The sequence below is a fragment of the Aythya fuligula genome, chromosome 2 (genome assembly GCF_009819795.1).
Source record: "Aythya fuligula isolate bAytFul2 chromosome 2, bAytFul2.pri, whole genome shotgun sequence".
In the NCBI taxonomy this organism is placed as follows: Eukaryota; Metazoa; Chordata; class Aves; order Anseriformes; family Anatidae; genus Aythya; species Aythya fuligula.
In genome coordinates, this window is record NC_045560.1 from 75380035 (window position 1) to 75386034 (window position 6000).

Here is a 6000-nt window from a genome sequence, read left to right on the forward strand (position 1 = left end):
TGTTTGTTTTGTTCTGTTTTGTTGTTTTCTTTTTTTTTCCTGTTTGTTAGTAGAACAATCAGCAAATTTAAAAGGGAGCTTTAAGAACAGCTATACAAAGGAAGATTTCTTTGACTTTGCTGTATCATTTAGAGCACATATTAAAAAAGCTATGAAGAAACAGAAAAGGAAGAGTACAACAGCATTTTTTGATAACATTATCTCTAAGTGAAAGAAAAATGTCATTAATTGCTGAGATTCAGTATGGAAACCTCAACTCTGACATCCAACAAAATTTTCAGGCTTAGTTGAAGGACTCTGAAACAGAAATATGGATAATTTACATTCTTTTGGCAGGAATAAAGGGAACTATAGGAGGATATAATGGAATGGTAAAATCCTAAATGCAATGAAGTTGGAAAATGAAATTCACGCATCAGCGTTGTATCTCAATCATTATTAGTTCAAAATAATGTTAAGGCTAGAAAAGAGAATGTTTCATTGTTTGAACTTGAAATACGGTAAGCACTGTATGAAAAAAAATCTTCAGAGGCACGGATTGATGGTAGAAGTCTTTTCCTAGGGATGGTATACATAAAGATTGTAGAGGATGGTTTCACAGTGTTTGATCTGATACAATTGGAAGCTGCTAAAGTCTTGAGGCACATTACTGATACTTTTTTTGAAAACTAAATAATATTAATTTCAAGTACATTTCAGCATTTACTCTGAACACTACTGCTGTCTGTTCCCACCTTCGATGCTTAATGCAGACTGATTTAAAAAGAGTGTATCTCAGATATTATTTTGCAAAATAAAATAAAACAAATCCTAAACTACAAGATAGTATGCAGCAGGAAAAAAAGTAAAATATATACATTTGTTATAAAATTATTACCTACTTCAAGGTAGTGATAGATAAACATCCTTTTTTGGTAATGTTAAGAGATTGACAATAGACAGTGGGATTTTGGAGATAGTACTACATCTTTTGGGGGGTTTAATAACATTATGTACATTTTCCTGATCTCTCTGCCATGTTTATCTAATTTCTATGCACTGTTACTATTGATGCTATAGTTTCTGAAAGAAGTTTCACTACCCTACCCCTGCCTTGGATTGAAATGTAAATGAACCATGTACTTGTCTTTAGTTTCAAGTTCACCAGTCAAACTTGAAATAGACTTATTGAAAATAAATAAATAAATAAATAAATCTCCTTGTACTACTCAATGTAGTGCACAAAAGACTTGATACATAATGATATGTATATGCAGATGTGCAGCCCTCCTTACCCACCCTCAGTCTTTGGTCCATTGGATAGATCACTAATAATTAAGGCACAATAGATTTTAAAACTGCACATAAAAGGAAATGTAGGAAGTTATGCTTTTTGACCTAATAATGTTACATACTATTCTATCTTTTAAAATGTTTTCTTTGTATAGTAAATGGATGTAAATGAGCAATTTAACAATATATTAAAATATTTTGTGCATTATGGTTTACTTCATCTGTAAATTGAGATGTTGGAAATGTTTCCATTCCACATATTCAAAAATGTCACAAAAGATTTATTCTAGCTCCTATTTTAAAAAGCTGGAAAAAAAATAAAATAAAAAAAAAAAAAAGTATATTTTTGACAGAGGAAGGGATATCAAGATGTAATGAAATGCCTGTTTAAACTGTCTCAGCAGTTTCATGGATTTGACAAATTTTTGCAGTCTTCTATGTCTTTCCCATCTGCATTTCACATCTTTTTTTGATATCAGTTGAACATTTGTGAAAAAAAAATAATAATAATCAGACTTCTGTTTATGAATTCTGATTAAGTTTACTAGTGTTTTGGATGTATCTGTATGTGAGTGGTATTTCCAGTTTGCATATGGGGCCTTTTGCTTCTCTGATATTTTTTTTCAGCTCAGTCTTCAGAAGCAGCTCAGAAAGGGGATTGTTCAGAGCTAGCAGCAGAGGGCAGTTGCTTTAAGTGCTGATGCCCTGTAAGTTTTCTAACCCACAAGCTGACTATGTTTAAGGAAAACTAGTTTGTCAAAGGGAGAGTGTTGTCAAATTGATTAGTTTCAGCAATGATTCCAGTCAGGTTTCCCATCAAACAGACAGAGTAAGGAGAAAGGCAGAAAGGAATGGAAGTGGAGCTGTTTTATTTCCAGTCATGTTCAGCAGCTGAAAAGCTGAGGAAGACCCTCTTCATCCAGAACCACAGATGGGGTGAGACCTTCTCAGCAGTGTCAACACCAGTGCTGCTGAGCAGGAGGACCTTCGCCAAGAAAGGTTCTCATATCAGACAGAAGAAAATAAACGTGTTGCATCCCTTACTAGCAACCCATCACATGGCTACTCAGTCATAACTATCCCATTAGCCTTGTACCTTTGTTCACTAGGTTTCCAGGTAATTGTAGGTGGATGCTCAGTTTGGCTGAGTCAAAGTGGTGATACATGTGTTGAAAGGCTGGTTTACTTATTTCAGTGTTTGAAAGGCACTTCCTCACTGTCCCATGCTACTGACTTATGTTTTCTTTATTCTACATAACTTATTCCACCCCCCTTTCCCCATTCCCAACACACACACATTTCCTATTCCCACTGCATCTCTTTTCACTGTCAGCTCTCCTCCTTATCTATCCCCTTGTTATACTTCCTGTTAGTCTGGGATCTGTAGATCAATATGCACCGAACATGTCATCAGCTGAGTGAGTGCAACAGTCATCTCAATCCCGGAATAATATTCTGGCAGATCATAAATAGTGTTATAGCTAGAAAAAGTGTAATTTGCGTTGATTCATCATATAGTGAGAAGTCAAATTAAGTGTATAATAAGTGAGCAAGAGATATTTTAGCAGGAAATGCAGCTGACAGGGGGAGGTGAAATAATCTTTGGAAGGAAGTGACAATCTATTATCCACTCATCTCCATTTTTCCATCATCTGCAACTGTAAGATCCAATTTATAGCTGAGGATACTCTTTACCATCCCAGTTTTACTATAAAAATGAGTGATTCCATTTGTTCTAGGTGCCAGGTTCGATCAAAATTGAACACAAATGTTCTGTGTATCGTTGGAACCTGAATGAAATGTGAAATATACACAACTCTTCCTAGTCTGATACGCAAGCCCTTTTTTTTTTTTTTTTTTTTTTTTTTCATTTTAGTGCATGGATGTAGCCTATGGCTTGTATGTATATCAGTTATTTAATTTAGCTTAATTTAGCTCATTTCATATAGCCTCAGGGATAAATAATTAGGTATAATAAAAATAGGCATTTGTGGTTGTAGATTTAATAGGCAAAACTCCCATGATTTGCAGTTGAAGATACAGAAAATAGAAATTCAGTGGAATAAGACTTTAAGTCCTAATTTTTCCCTGTTCTAATCAGAATTTGTGGTGGTTTGACTCTGGCCTGATCTTTTATTGCTGAACGTGATTGCTGAATATGATGTAGGACATCCCCTTGGTCAGTGTAGGTCAGCTGTCCCAGCTGTGTCTCCTCCCAGTCTCTTGCCCAACCCCATCCTACTTGCGATGGGGGGCGGGGGGAGGTGGAAGGGGGGAATAGGAGTGGCAGGAAAGAAAGCCTTGATGCTGTGCAAGCACTGTTGAGGCAAAAGACTGTGCTGTGTTATCAGCATAGTGTTAGCCATAATTGGAAAGCGCAGCACCATATGGGCTGCTATGAAGGAAGTCAACTCCATCCCAGCCAGACCCAGGACAGAGTGTAGAGTAACCCCCCTAATAAACTGAGAGCTCTATACCATTAACATTCCTGCAGCTGAAACTGTGTTTATTTTACAGGCAATATCTAAAAATATTCCAGTAGACATCAGTATTATTTCACAGCGCTGTTTCTTTTAGTTCGATGTTGACTCATAAGCCTGTGAGAGAAAACTTAGTTCTCTAAGATAAGTTAAAAATTAAATAGTGAATCCTTTTCTCATATTCTGCAGAAGTAGGGGGAAATCTCTCATATTTGTAATTCCACTGCAAGTAACAACAATCTTACTAAGAAAATAAAATGTTTGTCAAGCAAGATGGCGTATTAGAGAAGTGTTTTCTATATTTATCTTCATCTGTAGAATCTTTGGATCTTCTTATCCAAAATATATTCTTTCTCAGTTAGTGACAGTTAGATTTTGTGATGCCTACTCACCTTTTTCATCTTCTGTTCCCAGTAAAGGTCCTTCCACTGAAAATGTTTCATTTTGCACTTCAATAGGTTTTAATAATATATAATTTCCCCCACCCCTCTATATTTAACAACTTTATGGACAGGGCTTTTTAAACAGTTTTTAACCAGAACTGATTGGGCAGGAACAGATAGCTGGAGATGGGAGCTCTGCTGCCAAAGAAAACCTACAATCTAACTAGTTTCATAGAGTTATTATTTGCAAATAGTATTTTCAGAAATGCTGCCTTTCAGGTGTTTCTTCCTTAATACTATATAATTTTTGTCATAAGACTTTTTGCTTTGCAATTTACATTAAAAAAAAAAAAAAAAAAAGCAACAGTTCAGTGGGTTGTGTATATGGCAATAGGTAATATTAATTAACTCCTTAGAGAAGCATTAAACAATTATTAGAACTGCAGTAGAGATATAACAGACCATACTGCAAAAAGATGGTGATATATGTTTTTTTCACCATCACATTTTTCACTGTTCTCTATGACTGGTAAGTAGGATTTATGATAGCAGTACAGTTGTTTTGACCGTATTTTCTTTCTTTCTCTGTGTGTATACATTATATATGCATATATATGTGTATATGTACATACGAGAGAGTTTGAATTTTTTCACTTAAAGCAATACTTATATTGTACAGAGTAATTAATTTGGGGAAATACATGAAGTTATTCTGAAGAGAGGAAAATGAGCTATCATTAAAATGTGTTTTTTTTTTCTTTCTTTTTTTTCTCTTCAAATTCTCTTCCCCTTCCCCTTCCTTTAAGACATTTCAGGGTTAGAAATTTGTTAGGGATGCTAATTATCTACTTGCTACGTATTAATAAGTTTAAGGAAGAATTTAGTTAAAAGGTAAAAAGCACATTTACTCTTGAAAGTCCGGTGCAGACCATTGAAAATACCCTAGTCACTAATGACCACTTTGGTTCTTTGAGTGGTTTTCTGTAGCGGTAGTAAGAGTGAACAGAACTCAGTAATAACTCAGCAGTATTTATATGTTGGTTATACTCTGGGAGAGATTTTATGTTATGGGAAGGAGGATTAAAGTTGAAAAATCAGAGCAGGGTGATCTCTTGTAGCCATCAAAACCTACTGTTTCACAAGGGATGTATATTCAGATAGGGCAGATGGGAACATTTCTAGAAGCATCTGTTCCCCATCATTCTTCTACATAGCAACCCAGATGCTGTTGGCAACTTTTATGTAAATCATGCTGACAATTTGTTCAGTGTCTTTCCTGCTGTGACTGAGGTTGTTCTGGTCGTACCATCTATCAGATAGAGAAGATATTACAGTCCTGCAAGAATAGCTCCAACTGTTTTGTTGGCCAATGAAGTATGGAAGTCATTAAATCAGTGAAAAAGTTTCTCTAACCAGAATTTATCTTTATATTACAGAAGGAATTGTTACCTCATTCCCCGATTTTGTGGGAAAATGAATATTGGACATTAAATGTCATGCTGACTAGAAAAAGGCTAAATTGTTTTCTGTGATTGTTCTTTGCCTTTTTGCTTTAGTTTTTTTAGTGACATTGGCAGATATTTCTCTGACCTTGTGTTTTAAAACTACTTTCATCTCAAGGATGTGACAAGTAAGGGGGAAATTATGCATGTATTATTGTACAAATGCCAGGCTTTCTAGTTTGTGAATGCCTGCTATAAAATCTTCATATTCATAGAAAATTGATTTATACTCCATATCAGGTTTGAGTCATCTTCCTAATCTCATACCCTAAAGGAAGGAAAAGATTTTGATATTGTATTATGGGGATGAGGGGTTGTGGGGAGGAGGAAAAGGGGGCGCAGGTGGGGAAAGAATGTCTAATG